This window comes from Delphinapterus leucas, chromosome 13, assembly GCF_059928025.1.
Source record: "Delphinapterus leucas isolate spDelLeu-1000000601 "Yukka" chromosome 13, BTC_Dleu_Yukka2, whole genome shotgun sequence".
In the NCBI taxonomy this organism is placed as follows: Eukaryota; Metazoa; Chordata; class Mammalia; order Artiodactyla; family Monodontidae; genus Delphinapterus; species Delphinapterus leucas.
In genome coordinates, this window is record NC_143141.1 from 82815876 (window position 1) to 82836151 (window position 20276).

The window sequence follows — 20276 nt, forward strand, 5'->3', positions numbered from 1 at the left end:
CGCCCACACCCCACCCCCCGGCCCCCGCTGCGTCTCCTCCTGGCGCTCGGTTTGCGTCACGGGAGTGAAAGTGTACACACTCCTCTGGTCCTCCTCAAGCTTCCTGTGATAGAGAGGCCAGGACAGGAGTGAGAGCCGCGCTGCCTGTGCTTACCGTGCCTGGGAATCTCCCGGGGCTCTGGTAAAGACGCACACCTGATGCTGCAGGTCTGGGGTGGGCCTGAGACTCTGCAGGTCTCACAGCTCCCACGGGTGCCGAGGCCTCTGGCCCTGGTTCACGGACCACACTTTGAGTAGCTGGGCTGGGGAGGCCCCTAGTAAGATTCCTGGAGCTCCTGGCTCCCGGGAGGACCCACGGCTGGGAGGGAAGTGACTCTTGGCTGCCTCGTGTCTGTAAGCACGGCTGTGTGTGTGTGTGTGTGTGTGTGTGTGTGTACGCTCTCTATTCCCCATCTATCTCTCTGAGTCCACTGTGTGTGTGTGTGTGTGTGTGCACGCTCTCTATTCCCCATCTATCTCTCTGAGTCCACTGTGTGTGTGTGTGTGTGTGTGTGTACGCTCTCTATTCCCCATCTATCTCTCTGAGTCCACTGTGTGTGTGTGTGTGTGTGTGTGCACGCTCTCTATTCCCCATCTATCTCTCTGAGTCCACTGTGTGTGTGTGTGTGTGTGTGCACGCTCTCTATTCCCCATCTATCTCTCTGAGTCCACTGTGTGTGTGTGTGTGTGTGTGTGTGTGTGCGCGCTCTCTATTCCCCATCTATCTCTCTGAGTCCACTCCTGTTTGGGTGTCTGTCTCTCTGGCTCCGTCCATGTGGGTTTTTCACCGGGGTCTCCACCTGACTGCAGGTGCTCAGGCCTCAAATGCCGTCTGTCCCTGGATCTGCCTGTCACAGAGCTCTTCTGGGTTCCCGCTAATGATGGGAGTGTCACGTGGTGGGAGAGGGGCTGAGTGCTAACAACTGGCTGACAGCTGGTCACAGCTGGTCACAGCTTGGGCAGGCCCAGGCGTGGGAAAACACAATGCAGGCAGCAACAGCTGGGAAGAGACCACACTCAGAAGACGGGCCCACAGAGTGCCACACAGCGTGCGAAGGGCAGAGCCCAAGCCCTCACGCCCGCCAGCCACTGTCCCAAGGAGTGAGGCCACCACACAGGAGGGCCCTGGGGCTGCCCCGCTCCCACCGTTCCTGCAGCCCTGCTCAAGGGGGCTGCTGTCCTGTCTTGGGCCTCACGCGGATGCTCCGGCTCCTGTTCAAGCCGAATGTGGATTTCATTTGGTGGGTTCATGAAGGGTAAGAAGGAGACATCTGTGTATATCCACGAGGATGCTTTCTTGGAAGCTCTGTGTGTGTGTTTGAGCGTGCAGGCTCTGGGGGTGGGGTGTGCTGAAGGAGAGGGGTGATTGTGTCAGATAGCTGACATTTCTAGAAAGCTAAGGGCCAATCATGACAATCAAACGGGTGAATGCAGAGTTGGTAAACAAGAGATAGCATGAAATATAAACGCTGCTTATTGTCATCATTATCATTATTGCCTCTTTAAACATGAAAATTTTATTCTTTCCAGGGAATTCCCTGGTGGATCAGTGGTTAGGACTCATTGCTTTCACTGCCGTGGCGCCAGCTTCAATTCCTGGTTGGGGAACTAAGATCCTACAAGCTGCGAGGTGAAAGAAAATGTTTTTATTCTATTCATTTTGAACGGAGACAATTCTAAAATATGCTACAAATGCCCTGCTTTCTTTCTTTGTATTTATTTATTTATTTATTTTGGCTGCGTTGGGTCTTCGTTGCTGCACGCAGGCTTTCTCTAACTGTGGCGAGTCGGGGCTACTTGTTGTGGGCTTCCGTAGTCGTGGCTCGTGGGCTCAGCTGTTGTGGCTCGCAGGCTCTAGAGCGCAGGCTCAGTAGTTGTGGTGCATGGGCTTAGTTGCTCCGCAGCACGTGGGATCCTCCCAGACCAGGCCTACGAACCCATGTCCCCTGCATTGGCAGGTGGACTCCCAACCACTGCGCCACCAGGGAAGCCCCTGCGCTGCTGTCTTAATCCAGTGACATTGAGCTAATTAAACCAAGAGCAGGCGCTGCTGCTGGAGGAGGCAAGGCACAGAGGGATCTGGGCTGCTGGCACCCACCACCCTGCCTTGAAGTTCCCGGGGTCCCTCCCTTACTCCAGGCTGTCTGCCAAGATTGACTGTGACCTCCCCCAGTCGCCCCCGCTTATTTTGCTACTGCGCACAGCTCAGCTAGAGAGAACCAGGGCTGCCAGACCTGGATGCAAAGTGAGAGGTAGCGGGCATCCAGGCCTAGGAGGCTTTTGGAACAGTAAAGGATATGGCAACTGGGTGTCCACTTGGTGACCATGACTTTGATTGTTCAGAAGCTCCTTATTTCTTATTTACCTACTTTTGGCTGATTGTGTGTGTGTGTGTGTGTGTGTGTGTGTGTGTGTGTGAGAGAGAGAGAGAGAGAGAGAGAGAGAAGGACAGAGACAGAGAGACAGAGACAGAAAGACAGAGAGAGGGTCACGAGGCCACTCCCAGTAACTAAGAACATCATGATACCTATACCAGCATCCCAGCCTGATGTTGGGGCTTATTTCCCAGCCAAAGGCTGTCCTGTGTGAGATCTGACTTAGCATCGTCAGAGATTTATCGTCTAACTCCTGCCAAGGACCCGAGTGACGTACGTGCTCACACCATCCCTCCCTCATGCTCTGCTCTCTCGGACACAGCTGGTGCTGGAAACTGAGACCAAGGAGGTATTAGGCAAACTCTTGAGAATTATCCTAATGTACTTAAGCCCCCCCAGTGGCTCCCCACAGCTTTTAGAGGAAAATCCAAACAGCCTTCCGTAGCCAGCCCCTTCTCGCCTCTCCAGCTCCCAGCCCTGCCCTGGGGAACCAGACCCCTCCCCCCGGTCGTCTTCCATTTCCCCAACATTCCAAGCTCTTGCCACTCACAAGGTCTTTGCCTCTGTAGTCCCAGCACCTGGAATGTTCTTCACCCCCAGCCCCACCCTTCCCAAGGCTTACCTATCTCTGTGTTGCTCCCTCAGAAAGGCCTTTGCTGACCATCCTATTCAAGCAGGTCTCCCACTGCTATTCACCACCTTCACTCTATGTATTTCCTGCTGTAGCATTTATCACAATGTGGAATAACTTTGTGTCCCTTTTTATTTGTCATCTACTCCCATTCACTCTCAACTGAGCTGTAAGCCCCATGAGGGCAGTGCTGAGTCTGATTGGCTGACTGTCTCATCTGCAGCCCCTCTGACCCATTAGGCATTTAATAAATATTTGTTGACTGAATGAATGATTAAAAAACATTACACATCTAGGAGTCCTGGCCTCAAAGAGCACAGAGGCATTCCAAAATGCCCGCAAGAGGGGTTGAGCGTCCTGAAGGAGCCCTCTGTTCAGCTTACTAAGGACAAAGCAGCCTCCCCCTTCAAGAGATCTATGGTGAAGTGGGGGGATGTCCCTGTCACTATAGCTGTGCCAAGTGGCACCCCAAAACTTAGTGGCATAAAGCAACCATTTACTGGGCTCACTGGTTCCGTGGGCTGGGAATTTAGAACACAGTGGGGATGGCTTGCCTCCGCTCCATGGTGTCTCGACTGGAGGGCTCAAAGTAAGGAGACTGGGATCATCTAAAGGTCTGTTCCCTTGCAAGTCTCATGGCTGATGCTGGCTGTCGGCTGGGGGCCTCCATTCCTCTCTCTGGGCTTCTCCACGTGTACTCTCCTTGTGGGCTAGTTGGGCTCCCTCACAGCATGGTGGCTGATTTCAAAGACAAGCATCCCAAGAAGTCCTAGTAGACACTATATCCCCCCTATGAACTCGCCTCAGAAATCATGCAGCATCCCTGCCACCATATTTGATTCAACGAGGTGGTCACAGTGCCCCATCCATGTTCAAGGGGATATAAACCCTGCTTCTTGATAGGGAGTGGCAAGGTTCTGGAAAACCATGTGGGACTGAAAATATGGCTGTGCCATGTTCGGAAAATAAAATTGGCCACCAGAAGATAACAATAATACAGCATGAGAAAGGACACTAAGACCCTCTAAGACTTCACATCATGGGGGGGTGGGCTTGGGATGGAATAATAATCACAGTAGGAATAACAGGGAGCAAGTGAAAGAAATTTTAGGTTGACCACCTACTTACATAACAGGCCCTGGGTAGATACTTTACAAGTATTATCTCACTTGATGAGGTAACATTAGGTTAGTATTTCACAGCTTACGAATCATTTTCACACATGATATTGCAAAGTCCTCATTACAAACCTCCCAGCCAGGAAGTCTCAGCTTTACCCATGAGAAAACCGAGGTTCAGAGCAAGCCAGGGGGCGCTGCCTTCGTTCCCAAAGCCTAGAAACAGTGGAACCTGCCCCAGGCACAGAAGATTCTGTGCTGTGGCCCCCCAGCCACACAGCAGATCCGATGACAGACAGACTCAGAGAGGATTTTACATCCTTTAGACCAGGGGAGCGGAGTAGACAATTTAATGTCATTTTGCACTTTGCAGCTGGTGTGAAAACAGACTTTCTGCTCTGGTAGGTTTCTGTGATTTCCTCTCACAATCACCCTGTGGTCCCCCAGGTGGCTTCTCCCGTACCTGTGGGTAGTGCAGCCATTCCAGATCAATCCCCAAATCAAATCACGATGAAGTCCCGTCCAGCTGGAGAGCCAGCCTCTCGTTCTCACACAGTGTGGTTTCCAGACGGCACACCCGGTGTTCTGGGGCTCTCGTGAACGCATTGGAGTCAGCACAACTCTGTTGCTCTCTGGTCAAGTGAAAAGAGTGAGGACACGTCCTTTCACCTGCGTGGGCTTCAGTTTTGTGCTCTGTGGAACGAGAGGAATACTAGCTGCCCTTGTTATTGGGAGAGTAAGTGCTGTGCACATCACCTGGTGCTGGCTGATGCGGGAACCCACCAGGAAAACCCACTCTTCTCTTGGGGTTCAAGTTTTGAATGTGTCTCTATTGGCAAATCCACGCCTATGACTTTGGGTAAAGCTAGGTCCTGTAACAAATAAACCAAACCATGTACAATGGCTCATAGCAGGTAGGAGTGTTTTAGAGACCTTGCTCATCCCTGGACAGAAAGTACTGGGCAATCCCTCTCTGCCTCCATTTGCAAATGGAGGGGGATCACGTGGAAATGCTCTACCCAACCTTGGTCCCCCAGTGGAATAAATCTATCTTAAGGGTGATTCAGCTTTGAATTCTGGGCTCCAGCTGCATAATTTCACATCACGTGGCTACACGCTAATTTATTGAACCATCTCTGTAGGTTGATTCTGGTTTTGTTGTCATTGATATCATTTTAAACAAATTATGTTGTGAATATGGCTTTAAAATGCATTTTATGTTATTTTAGTGGAGTATTGAGATGGAGAGGATTTAAACACGTGTGACTAATCTGAGTTTTGACCCAGAACTCTGCAGGTTTCTATATATACCTTTTGCTATAGAAAACTTCAAACGCCACCATCCCATCATCCGTAATCTAGCGTCAACATTATCAACATTTTTCTAATCTTCTCTCATCTGTCTAGACTTTTAAAAAATTTTTATTGAAGTATAGTTGATTTACAATGTTGTATTAATTTCTGCTCTACAGCAAAGTGACTCAGTTATACATATATCTTCTTTTTCATTTTTTCCCTTATGATTTATTACAGGATATTGAGTAGTTCCCTGTGCTACACAGTAGGACCTTGTTGTTTATCCATTCTATATATAATAGCTTGCATCTGCTGTCTAAACTTTTATTTTTTAACTTGCTAGAGTGTTTTGAAGTTCTAAGCATCATATACTTTGACATGAATAAGGTAATATTAAAAATTTGTAAGTTTAGAATTAGATACTTTATTCCCAGGACTTAAAAAGTGCAAATTTTTCACCTACCTACTTCTTTACTCAGAGGCAACCAATGTTATCTGGCTCTCGTACATCCCATCCAGGTATATTATGCATTTTCTTACTTTTTTACCCAAATGGCAGCATGTTATAAACACTGTTCTGAACCTCTTTTTTCCCACCAGCGATTTTCCCATATTTGTTCATAAAGAGCTTCCTCATTCTTTTTAAATGACTGCACACTATTTCATTGAAGGGATATATTGTAATTTATTTAATCAGTTTCTTCTTAGGTCATTTTTCCTTTCTTGCTGTTACAAACAACACCAGAGTATATAGCGTTGTCCATATCACACCCGTATCATTATTTTTGAAGTCCCCTGCGTGTCCATCCTACAATCTCATCCCTTTTCTTTCCAGAGTTTTCTACCACCCTACACTTCAGTTTCATTATTTTTTCTTGCTTTTCTTTAGAGCTTTGCCACGTGTATTTGTATCCTTACACAATACATTATTTAGATTTGCATGATTTTGAACTTTATGTAAACAGAACCACAGTCTATGCATTCCTCTGCAATTTGCTTCATTTCTTCCATATTAAGTTCTTGAAATTTATTTGGGGTGGGAGCAGAGGGATAAATTGGGAATTTGGGATTAACAGATACATGCTACTATACATAAAATAGTTAAACAGCAAGGGACCTACTGTATAGCATAGGGAACTATATTCAATATCTTGTAATAACCTATAATAGAAAGGAATCTGAAAAAGTATATATATATATATATATATATACAATTGAATCACTTTGCTGTTTACCAGAACCATTGTAAATCAACTATACTTAAGTTTTTTTGATTTTTATTTATTTTTACATCTTTATGGGAGTATAATTGCTTTACAATGTTGTGTTAGTTTCCGCTGTACAACAGAGTGAATCAGCTATATGTATACATATATCCCCATATCCCCTCCCTCTTGCGTCTCCCTCCCACCCTCCCTATCCCACCCCTCTAAGTTATCACAAAGCGTCGAGCTGATCTCCCTGTGCTATGCGGCTGCTTCCCACTAGCCGTCCATTTTACATTTGGTAGTGTATATATGTCAATCATACTCTCCCGCTTCTTGCCAGCTTCTCCTCCCCCCACTGTGTCCTCAAGTCCGTTCTCTACGTCTGCATCTTTATTCCTGCCCTGCCACTAGGTTCATCAGTACCATTTTTTAGATTCCATGTATAGGCATTAGCCTACGGTATTTGTTTTCTCTTTCTGACTTACTTCACTCTGTATGACAGACTCTAGGTCCACCCACCCCATTACAAATAACTCAGTTTCGTTCCTTTTTATGGCTGAGTAATATTCCATTGTATATATGTGCCACATCTTCTTTATCCATTCATCTGTTGATGGACATTTAGGTTGCTTCCATGTCCTGGCTATTGTAAATGACTATACTTCAATTTTTTTTAAAAAGAAATTTATCCATGATCTTTCATGCAGCTGCAATGCATTCATTTTCCTTTCTGTGTGATATTCTGTTATACTAGTATATCGTACATTTAATTATTCATTATTGGTGAACTTTTGGACTGTTTCCAGTTTTGCTATTATAAACAGCGCTACCCTGAACATCTTTTAAGCGTCTTTTCATAAGCACAGGTGGAAAAGTTTTTCTAGGGTATTCACTACGGCGTACAATTGTCAGAATCCATACAGATACTTATCATAGGATGCCAAATTATTTTCCAAAGGGATTATATCAATTCATACTCCCACCATCAGTGTATAAATATTCTGGCTGCTCCAACCTCACCAAAAGTTGATATTTTCAGACTTTTTCATTGTCGCCCCTCTGGCAGATGTAAAATATATTTCATTATGACTTAAAATTGCATTTTCCTAATTAGTAATTAAGTTGAGCACCTTTTCATGTCTTTATTTACTTTTTTAATCTTAAAAAAGTATTTATTTATTTATTTGGCTGTGCTGGGTCTTAGTTGCGGCATGCGGCATCTTTAGTTGTGACATGTGGGCTCTAGTTCCCTGACCAGGGATCGAACCCGGGCCCCCTGCATTGGGATCTCAGAGTCTTAACCGCTGACCACTAGGGAAGTCCCATGTCTTTATTGATTATAAAAGATTCTTGCTAGGTAAAGTGTTTCTTCAAGCCTTTTGCCAAATTTTCCATAAGGTTTATTTTATTATGTGAGTGATACTTAATGCTTTGTCCATTACATGTATCAGAAATAAATTCTCCAAGTTTTGGGGCATTTTTATCCCCAGTCTGTGAAAGTCTTTGCATTCTCTTTATGGTGTCTTTCAAGTAGGTGTTTTACATTTTAATGTAGTCAACTTTATTTACCTTTTTCTCTATGATTTGGGCATTTTGTTATTTGTACCTCTTGTGACATAAGTTTAAGAAATTCTTTCCTTTCCTGAGATCAAAAACACATTTTCATATATTTCATTCTAAGTATTTTATAGTTTGATCACTTGTATTTACATCTTCAATTCACTTGGAGTTGATTTTCATGTATGGTGTGAGGTAGGAATCGAATACCACGTTTGCCATATGGATAACCAATAGTGCCAACACCATTTATTAAAATCCCACCCTTTTTCCTCTGATTTGCAATGCCTGCTCAGTCATAAATCCAGTTCCATGTGTATGGGGGTCTGGTCCTGGCTCACCAGTCTGCCCTTGTTTATCTGCTCAGTAGTTAATCTGACCATCTCCGAACTGATACTACACTGTCTTCATCTTCTTGGCTTTGTAACACTTCTTGATGATGTCTGATTAAGATTTGCCAAGTCCATCACTTTGTTCAACAGCTTCCTAACACTACAGGCTATTCTTGGCCTCTGCTTTTGTACATACATTTTAGAATCAAATATTATTTTAAAAAGAGGGTAGTTTCTACTTCTCAGGATATTGTGAAGATTTAATCAAATAATACGTGCAGAGTGTCTACTATAATTAATAGGTACTAGGTAAGTGATGGGGGAAATAAGCTGGCAGAGTCACCTTGGGAAAGTATTCTTGCTGTCAGGGCCTGCTGTCTGTCATGATGTCAGTGGTAAGTGGTGCAGTGTGACAGTCTCACTCTGCCCAGCACACCATAGAGCTATTGTGGGAGCAGGAGTGAGAGAAGAGATGTGAGAACGCTCTGCCAACTGTTAGTTGTCTGAAACTTTGTATCCCTTCCACGGGGATTATCAACTGGTTATTGGCAGGACTACAGTGTCCTTGGATGAGCAATAACTGACGCTGAAGGCATCACCAAATACTGGGCAAACTTATGGATTTTAACAATCTCATTCCTTTTAAGAAGCATTGTATAGTTTCACTGATACCATGAAGGCCTTTAAATGGATGTGTTTTTTTGTTCTGATGGCACACACGTGCCTAGCTCAGTAAAGGGGTTTTGCCAGGGGTTTTTCCTGGGTACTCAGCTGTGAGAAAAGAAATTGTGGTACCAGAAAAATGAGATATTATGGTACAGGAGAGCAAAAATTCCCTTCTAGTCTCTTAGGTTCCGTGACTGGGTCTAAGAATGAAATGGACGTACGACAGCTTAGCAGGAGAAAAGTATACAAATGTTACTTCATAGTTACACAGGAGTCTTCAAAAGGAAAATGAAGACCTGAAGAAGGTGTTAGGCCCAAGAGCTTATATACTTTTTACACAAAGGACAATAAATTGTGGGAATGTGACAGGACAAAAGGGCTTGGGCTAGGGGCAGTAAATTTTGTGACAGTGACCAGGAAATATTCGCGGGAAACCAGTAGACCCTATGGGCTATTTCAGAAGGTTTGTTTGTACAGGTCCTTTCTGGCGTCAACTACAGTCTCCAGTGATAAGAACGTTCTTCTCTTCCTGGTACCTTTCTCACGGGAAATTTTAGACCCTGCTTTTAGGTAGAGAGAGCCTGCTGCTTCTCAAGTGCCTTCAGGTCAAAATGATCTTATGCCAAAGCCACATATTCTGGGTGGCACGTTTGTGTCCCTTCACTCCCAACTCCCAGTTGCCCTTAAAGTGCTTCCAAGCTTGAGCAGCAGCCTGTGGTCCCATCGCTTGTCACGAGGCACCTGCTCAGCTCCTGGACTGTCCCCTGTGCTGGGCAGCAGCCTGGCCTTTGCTCCTGGCCTGCAGAGCCCATTGAGGACATGGCCGGGCTCACGTCTCCCACAGCAGCCCAGCTAGGCTTGGGGCAACCCTGAAGGAAGAATGCTGGGCTGAGAACTTGGATTCACAACCTGACTCAAACCCTCCTGGGCTCTGTGACCAGACGCCTATGATTCCTACGTCCTGCAATTTCCCTAATGAAATGTGGGCATCACATTACTTGCCTTCTGGGAGGATGAGTGTTGGGCACTGAACACAGAGCCCGGTAGGCACTAGGTGGTCGTTTTGGCCACACACACTCAGTAAATGGTGATTGGAGAGCTGGGGGAGGGGAACGTGTGGGGTGTATCCGTGATGGTTAATTGTCTGGGTGGTATGAACTTTGGGAATGTCCTGTGTAAGGGGCGATGGGAGATGAAGCAGGAAGGGAAATTAGGATCAAATCTGGGGAGAGCTTTGAAAGTCAGGCTTACAGATTTGAACTTTATTCTCGTGGTGTTGGACTCAATTTAACTCCCTTTACTAACACTTTCCTTCCTAGCCAAGACCCTCTGCTACAGGTGCCTACAGCCTGGTCCAAGGATCTCAGGAGTTTTCTCCCGCTCAGTCTGCCATTCCTGGCCCTTCCAGCTTCTCCTGGAGTTTTACCAGTTCCTATCTTCCTGCTTTCTACCTAGATGATCCTTCCAGTAAACTCCCCACTGCTCGTTCTTCCTGGCCTTCCATTTTCATCACCCTTGAGTTATTCTCTCAGTTCTTATCAGTGAAGCCACAGGCATGTTGTGCTCTCTCCAAATCCGCTCTTTCTCCTAGGACCCAGCCGCCCTAGAGCCAGGGATCTTTCCGGTCTGGGAGGGGAGGGGGGGGTGTTGGCACTGGATTGCTGGTGAAGAATTCTCAAAGAAGTAAATGACCCAGTCAGACCTGGGCCATCGCCTGGGGGAGTCAGAGGAGTGAATAGTCTATCTGGTCCCTAGGAAGAAATCAATCAGCTGTATTGATTGGAACGGGGGAGGGAGGGGGCTCTGAGGAAGGCCCATTGTGTGTGTGATGCGTGCAGCATGTACAGGCTGAAACACCACAGCCGTCGGGCGCGGTGGGAGAGGAATGGCTTGTCTAGCCTGGCCCTCTGGTTACTAGAATCGTAACTGCTGTTATTCAGGGGTGCACCTGGCCCAGATGTCTTAACATCTGGAGACAGAGGCCTTGGAGGGTGTGTGACAAGGGCAAGGCCCTGAACTTGTGCTTCATGGAATGTCTGTACCTAAAGAGGTTCTTCAACTCAGAAGTTTGTAAATGTGACCAAGAAGGACTTAGCTATGCTCTTGGATGAAATCAGCCTGGAGAGACTGACACCTGGATGAAAGGCATTGGGCAGGAGGCTCGTTAGAGTGAGAGGTAAAACAACATTAGCATTAGTGGAGAGGGCTCTGGAGGGGTTAATATATGCTTAACTAACTAGCCAGTTACCGCAGAGACTCTGTAGCATAGAGGTTAAGAGGTTTTGGTGTGAGACTGTCCTGCATGAATCTGTGAGGAACTAGCTCTTTGACCCTGAGAAAGCTACTTAAACTTTTTCTCAGTTTTGTTTAAGCTGTGGAATATGACAAACACACACACACACACACAAAAAAAGAAGTCTTTCGATGTATAGGGAAATAAACATGTTTCGAGTGAATACCTATGTACCCATCACCCAGGTCAGGAACTAGAACGCCGGCATCACCCCAGCTCCGTCCTCCCACGCCCCACACCAGATGTTCCCTCCCAGCTCATACTCCCTTCCCTAGCTCCTGAAAATAACCGCTTTTCTGAATTTTATGGTAAACACTTCCCTGTTTCTTCAGTCTTACCACCTATGTATGTAACTCTAAACAATGTGGTTTAGCTCTGCCTGGTTTTGAATATTCTGTTAATGGACTCATGCTCTCCATGCACTTTCTTCTTTTACTCAGTGTGCTCTTGCATTTAGCAAGATTTCATTAATTTTCATTGTGACGTAGTAGTGCATTAGATGAATGATCTACACATTATTTATCCATTCTACTATTTATGGATATTATACTGTTCGCAATTTTTTTTTTTTTTACTACAAACAGTGCAGCAATGAACATTCTTACCCTGAGTCTTGTGTATACCTACAAGAGGTTTTTTTTAAAGCCTATATCCAGGAATGGAATTGCAGGGTTATACATAGTGTATAGGTTTCAACTGTCATTGATCACGCCAAATTGTTTTCCCAAGCGGTTATATGTATTAACATTCCCATCAGCAGTGTATGAGGGTTCTTCTTGCTACATGCCCTCACTAAGATCTGTTATTGTCAGAACTTTTTTTTTTTTCCGGTTTGATGGGAAAGTAATATCATGATTTCATTTTCTTGACGATGAGTGAGATTGAAATCTCTTTCTGCATTTGTGTTTCTCCCTCTGTGAACTGTGTTGTAGTCTTTTGGCCATTTTTCTACTGCGTTGACTATCTCTTTCTTATTGATGTGCTAGAGTTCTTTTTTTAAAAAAATATTTTGGATAAAAGCCCTTTATTGGTTATATATTTTGCCAATCTTCCTTCATTCTTTGGCTTATGTTTTTCAAATTCTTAATAATGCGTTTGACCCGAATTGTTTTAACTTTAACACAATCATATTTATATGTGTATATATTTTTCTTTACAGAGGATGTTTTGGAATCTACTTGAGAGATTGCTCCCTATCCAGAAGCCATAAAAATATTCACTTATATAATTTTAATTCGGGATTGTAAGCTTCTCAGCGCCTTCTATTATCTATCTTAGCACAATTTTATTCCTCTGTCCTTTGTTTGGCTTTTATTGTTGTTGGAATCGTACAGTATGTGGCCTTTTCAGACTGGCTTCTTTCACTTGAAAATGTGCATTTAAGTTTTCATGGCTGATAACTCATGTCTTTTTAGTGCTGAGTAATATTCCACTGTATATTTATTTACATCACAGCTTATTGATTAATTTGCCTATTGAAGGGCATCGTGGTTGCTTCCAAGTTTTGGCAGTTATGAATACAGTTGCTATACACATTTGTGTGTGGGTTTTTGTGTGGCCAAACTTTTCGGTTCATGTGGGTCGCTTTTTTGTATTTAAAGAGCCATTCATCACTTTATTTCTCTGCTCTTTGATTTTATTAGAAGCAACTTGGAGGAGCCAGACAGCACCACTGCGCCTGGAAATTTCCTTAATTAGATTGTCAGTTCCTTGGGTACAGCTTCTCACTTACATGTTACCATGGGTGATAATACTGTTAAATTTTATCCTCCTGCATGCAAGTTCTTCTGGCCTCTGATAACACCTTTCTCACATTCAAGTCTTCACCAGCAGCCTCCTTGAAGCCCTTTGGCTCCTACCATGTCTGGTCCCAAAGCTAAGGCTACATCTTGCAGGTTTTCGTTACAGCGACACCAGACTCCTGGTACCAAAACCTATCCCAGCAATCTACAGTTTTATTTTAAAAAACCTACCTCACACTTAGCAGCTTGTAACAACAGCCGTGATTTACGTTGCTTGTGAACCTGCAGTCTGAGCGAGGCTTTGTGACACAAGCTCATCCCTGCTCCTTGCGGCATCAGCTGGGGGATGTCTCGCTCACTCCTTTCCTAACAGAGCTCCAATTTCAATACGTTAGTACTTCTCGCTCTATCTCGCTCTATCCTTCCTGCCAACCTTCCTTTCTTCCTCTCTGTGCGGCACCCTGGATCATTTCTTCACGTCCTAATTTACCAAATTTCCCTGTCGGTGCTAATATCTATTTGAACCCATCTATTAAATTTTAAACTTCAATCTGAGCTCCTTTCTTTTAGAAATGGGTCTCAACTTTATTAAAGTGTAATTTGCAAACAGTACAATGCACGGATTTTAAGTAAACAGTTTGCTGAGTTTTGGTAAACGTATACACCTTTGTAGCTGTCACCCCAATGAAAACATAGAGTATATCCATCACCCCCCAAAGTTCCTTTATTGCCTTCGGAGCCTCAATACTCCCCTCAGTCCCTTCCCAGGCCACCGCTGATCTGGTCTCTAGCCCTCTAGATGAGGTTTGCCTGCTCTAGGACTTTATATAAATGGTACCATGCAGTCTGGACTCGTGTCTGGCTTCTTCCTCTTCAGCATAATGATTCTCCCATGTTTGTTGTGAGTATCTGTAGGTGTTCTTTTTCATATTATGAGTATGCCAGTTTATTTATCCATCGACCTATTGATCCATATTTGTGGGGGGTAGGTGGTGGTCTTGGTGGTTTCCCATTTTTTATTATCGTCTATAAAGCTACTATAAACATTACTCACAAGTCTTTTCTGTGGACAGGTGTTTTCATTCCTCTTGGGTAATCACCAAGGTGTAGAATTGTTGGGCCATAGCGTTAAGTTTATTTTAATTTTACAAGAAAAAGCCGAAGGATTTTCCAAAGTGCCTGTCCCATTTTACATTCTCGCTGGCAATAATGACATTTCCATGCCCCACACCCTTGCCAATGCTTGGTATTGTAAGTCTTTAAAAAAACTGTTTCTTCCTCATCTTGATTTGTAGTAGTATCTCATTGTCTTTCTAATTTACATTTTTCCATGACTAAAGATATTGAACATCCCTTCATGGGCCGATTGGCCACTTCTATACCTTCTTTTTGAGATATCTGTTAAATCTTCAACCTGTTTTAAAATTGGGTTGTCTCATTATTGAGTTGCCAAGTTTCTTTTAGGTTCTAGATATAAGTCCTTTGTTAGCTACATCTGTTGCAAATATTTTCTCCATGTCCTTTTATTTAAAAAAAAACAACCATGCTTTTAAAAACGTCTGTCACTGTCACTTCACCCTGCCGTTTTTCTTTACAGCCCTTCCTCATCTGACACATTAAAATATATTTGTTGCTTATTTCTGTCTTCCCTACTAGAATGTAAATTTCATGAATGCCAGGTCTTTGCCTCTTTGTTCAGAGCTGAATCTTCAGCCCCTAGAACACTGTCTGGCACCTAATAAGCTCTGAATAACTATTTCTTAAATGAATGGTTAAAGTCCAATCCTATTTTTCTCAGTGGAGTAACAATGACTAACCTGAACGTTTATTTTGAATAAATGTACCTTTACTTTGTCTGTTGATATCCAAACTAAAATGTTGGAACAAAAAGGACTTGAAAGAATTACCTGGGCAGAAGTAACATTGGATTCTTACAGGGTTAAAGAAGATGCTTCTGGAAAATCATGTCCCTTTAGAAAGAACTTAAAAGCTATTGCTATTGTCTCCAATCATTTTTGTTCTAGCCTGTTGAGCTTTTTAAAAGAGAAGTTGAGACCGGTTCCTTGCCAGGAGTTATACAATGAATGAACAGCCATTATCTGTGCAGGCAGAGTCTGAAAGTTGCAGGCTTGGATAATGACATTCATTGAGAGAAGTTTCTGAGAGTCAGAGAGAGGCTGCCATAACAAAATATATTTATAGAGCTCGCTTGTCTTGACTTAGAATAATTTGATATCAGAATAAGACTCTTAGGCATTAACCCTTTGGTCATAACTTTATGCTTTTTTGTTTTTTTCATTTTTTGAAGCTACTGGACAAAGTGCCAAATATTCTAATATACAATCTCTTAATTTATAAAGTCTCAGTGTCTATGAATTACATGGCAGGATATTGTAATTATTTTTCCAACAGCTTTACAGGGTAGACTTGGCTAACACACGCATGGTTTCACTAACTCATTGAGACCTTGGTAATTGACTTACCCAACCAGGAAATCCACCTATCATGTCTACCCAGTTCAGGTTGCTGTCCTTGGTGATATCTGTGGGGCTTATTTATCTTGGTACTCAAGATCTAGATTGAGTCTACAGATTGAGTTATGTACAAATTTGCTAAATTTATTAATATATCTGTATATTTACATACACATGTAAAATATGCTAACTTATGTGTATAATTATGAAATTGTTCTGGTGTTTATTAAATACTGATCCCCAAAAGCAGGGCCTGGGTAAAGTCCTTACTCAGAACCTGAATCACTGCCTGTACAAGATTGCTGTCCTCATAATGGCGTCCCCTGGAGTCTATAACGTGAATGGTGAGCAATCAAGTTGTGCAACTTGGGCCCTGGGGTTCATTTCTCTCTCTTGGGACACCATTTTTTCATCATTTTTGACAGACAGCTTTCCACTGTGCTTACAAGTTCCCTGTGGAATGCTCTCAGACTCTCCATTTGCATGCTCAAAGGTCAGTCTTTAAAAAACAGATGTGTTCTACCCCAACAGCAGAGAATAGCAACTCTTTCTATCTCTTTTTAGCAACTCTTTGACTGTGGATATTCTAAGTACCCCAAGATCTGTGTGGTCTGTGAAACTCCAGTTGACTCTTCCATCATTGCTTCTAGACAAGGTATTATACAGTTACCTGTGGTTCCAAGTAAAAAGAATCTTCTAGACTTCGTCATACCTGGAAGACATTTTTCCAGTTTTTACTTACCATTACTTATTAGCTATTTCCAATATTTTACTATGGAAATAAGGCTTCTGGCCACTAGCATAGGTTTTTTTAAGCTTCTACAGCTATTTAGTTGGTGAGTTATATTTACAAACCAAGCTAGATTAGAAGGTGTGCTTCTAAACTATTGGTGTGCTTCTCTCACTATTGTACCCTTAGTACCCAGCTCAACGCTTGGCACAAGCTCAGTTAATATCATTTCAACCGCATTAAAATCGTAATTTTGTAAGCTAGGCAATTAAATGGGTCATGGCTTATTTGAATTGGTTTTTCGCTAGAAACAGTAGATGGATGTGCATTGAATCATAAGGCTGGATAATTTATCTGCTCTGAGTTGATTTAAAAAATGAAACAAACACCATCTATGAGTTTGTATTTAGTAGAAATCTCTAGGAAATTGATTAAAGTCTTATCTTTATTTTCTTTCTGACCAATAGGGCTGACAGACGTTAGAAGAGTCCCCTGAATTGTAGAAATCAACTTTGGATAACTTTCAGAACAGAAGAGGCAATTAATGTTCTTGGAGTAATTGGGGTGTTATCTTAAATGGTACTGGTGACATTTTAAATTAATAACTAATAAGATAACTTAATAATTGATTTGAATGGCACTTTGCAATTTAACATGTTATCATATAAAGTATATCATTTGAGCTACACATCAGTCTCAAAACTGTTTATTTTTATTCCCATTCTGGGTTTTTGTTTCTGTTTTTGTTTTTGTTTCGGTTGTGCTGCGTGGCTTGCGGGATCTTAGTTCTCTGACCAGGGATTGAACCTGAGCCCCGGCAGTGAAAGTGCCAAGGCCTAACCACTGGACTGCCAGGGAATTCCCTTTTTATTCCCATTTTGAAGACAAGTAAAACTGAGGCTCAAAAGGACAAAGTAATTGATCCAGATTGACCCAGCTGGCAAGTGCTCTAATTCTAAAGCAATATTCTTTCCACAAAACACCCAACACCCATTTTAATGCCACGCGATGATTCATATTAACAGTCTGTTAACTAATATTTCAGCTGTTGTACTAGATGTTTAAGGACGAGGGGGCACAATGTAGAATAAAATCACCCTCAAGGAACTGCAGTCTCCCTAAGGGATACTGGTGGTATAAAGCCAGTTTCTGTGCCCTGTGACGAATGCCTTGGTGGAAGGAAGCCCAGGTGCTGTGTGAACAGGGACAAGGACCTTCTCAAGGGCAGGACCACGTCACATTCCTCTTCTGATCTCCTTAGAGCCTTAGGCACATACTGGGTCTCAGGAAATATTTATCAGATGGATTGATGGCCGATTCTTAGAAAAAAGAATGAGTGAGTTGACTTCTGGATCCCAAAATAGGTAGAAAATTTCCAGGACATTCTAGGGTAAGGAAGTAGTGAAGGCCCTGTGTTTTAGAGGACACCTATTTTAAAGAACAGTCCCATGGGTTAAAGAGGTGTCTCTGTTTACTGAGGCAATGCGAGGTTGTTTCTTTGTACGACCTTCTGCAGTTAAGTGGAGCCCAACACATGGCCTGCACCCTTGTCTCTTTGACTGTGGAGGTGCGGCTCACACGGGCAGCGAGAACTCCACTTCCATGAGCAAAAAACATTGGAGGTTATTATTTTCTTTCCTTTTATCCCCCATTGCCTCAAAATTGCACTACCTTTCTGTTCATACCAAGTGCCACTCTTGAGAGAACGATCTCTGCTTCCGAGCGATTCGTTGAGAACACTGAGTGCCGGACCACATGCTAATTAAGGCTTGTCACATACCATTATGGCACCTTAGTTATGCACCAATTAACAGTCACTCTAATTACACCACTTACATGAAATTAAAGAGTCGAGCTGATGAGAAATAAGAACCTGTACGTTAGAGCAAAACAGAACGTTCATCAAGTTTCTGATGAAATAGCCTTTGAGAGATCTCTTCTTCCCCATTGCCTAGTTAAAGAAATATTTTCAGAGGGTAGGGGAATGGCCTTTTGTAAAATGAACTGGCAAGAAATGGAGAAAAAATACTCATGCTTGCTGCTAGAAGGGCTGAGTACTCAGGCTTTAAGGTCTGAGAGACTGGGTATAAATACTCCATATCTTGCCCTTTCTAACTCTGCTCTCAGCAAACGAGGAATAGAAGCGAACTTCCTCAACCTGGAAAAGGCATCTACAGAACACCTACATTTTACTTAATGGTTAAAGACTTGATGCTTTCCCCCTAAAATCAGAAATAGGACAAGGATGTAGCCTCTCACCACTGCAGTGCAGTATTGCACATTGTAGTTTATAGCTGATGCAATGAGGCAGAAAACGAAGGCATCCAATTAAAAAGTAAGCAAAACTTTATTTGCAGATGACATGATCACCTATACAGAAAAGCCAATGGAATCTACAAAAAAAGTCACTAGAATTTTTTTTTTTTCTTCCTTTGCCGTACGCGGGCCTCTCACTGTTGTGGCCTCTCCCGTTGCGAAGCACAGGCTCCGGACACGCAGGCTCAGCGGCCATGGCTCACGGGCCCAGCCGCTCCGCGGCATGCGGGATCTTCCCGGACCGGGGCACGAACCCGTGTCCCCTGCATCGGCAGACGGACTCTCAACCACCACGCCACCAGGGAAGCCCCGTGACTGAACTTTTATAACGACCTCCTAAACAGTTTTTCTACTTTTGATCTCCCCTCCCTTAAATCCAATTTTTTCACGGCAGCCAGAGTGATCTGTCTAAACTGCAAATCTGATCACCTCATGGTGTTATTTAAACCCTCTTGTGTTTCCCTATTGAACTCAGAGTTAAGCCCGAGCTTCTTCGTAGCCTGGCTTCTGCAAACACACTAGACATTTTTTGGACTAAACCACTTACACTTTTCCCCAAACACCAAGCATTTTCTTGCTTCTCAGCCTTTCTCAATTCGTTTGTGCTTCAAAAAAAAAATGTCTCCACCTTTCCTCTCCACACCTGTCAAGCCCATCCCAACCACTACCCAAGAATCTACTAGGCATCCTTCCAGTCCCGCGCAAGGTCATCTCCCCCGTGAAGTTGATCTCCATTGCTCTAGGCAAAATTAATTATCACCTCCCAGACATCCTTCTCTCCTAGGCATTTAGCACACTCTACTGTAATCTTCTCTTTACCTGTCTATGAGCTTTTTAAGGACAGGACCACACACTCTATTTGTCCCTGTGTCTCCTGTACCCACCAGAAGGCTCTGTAAATGTTTGCTGAAGATATTCGGGATCTTTCTCTGCTTCCTGACATATTCCTTTTGCTCCACCCAGGCCTGACAAATCCTGCCTGCCAGGATGGCTCTCATTCCTTTCATTTGATCCTACCTTCAAGATCTCTGACTCAGCTGGAATTCATGCCCTTCCAGGAGCCCTTCCGAGGGTTTCTTACCCCCTGGGTTCTTGGTACCAATTTTGCTGTTTGGGTAAGTCCAGAATAACGTCCTGGTTTTAGTTTTTGCTCTGCCTTCTTCTCCTAGCTCTGTGTTTTCCAGCCTTGTCTGATGTGAAGAATCTCCCAGGTACACAGATTCCCGGGCCCCTCCCTGGGAGATTCTGGTTCCCCAGGTCTGGGTTGGACCCAGGAATGGAGATAAGCCCTGGGTGATTCCTGCCATCAGTCAGGCTTGGGAAATGCCACCACCCTCTGACCAGGGCAGGTGTGCTCAGTCCTGAAAGGCGGGGTGTTGTTCAGGCTCTCCTCCCCTTTCCTCCAGCACATGCCCTGGCTGCGTTGTTCACACCTTGGGGACTCAGATTTCTCTATTTCTAGAATAAGCAGGGGTTCAGGGCTAATAGCCTCAGTGCTT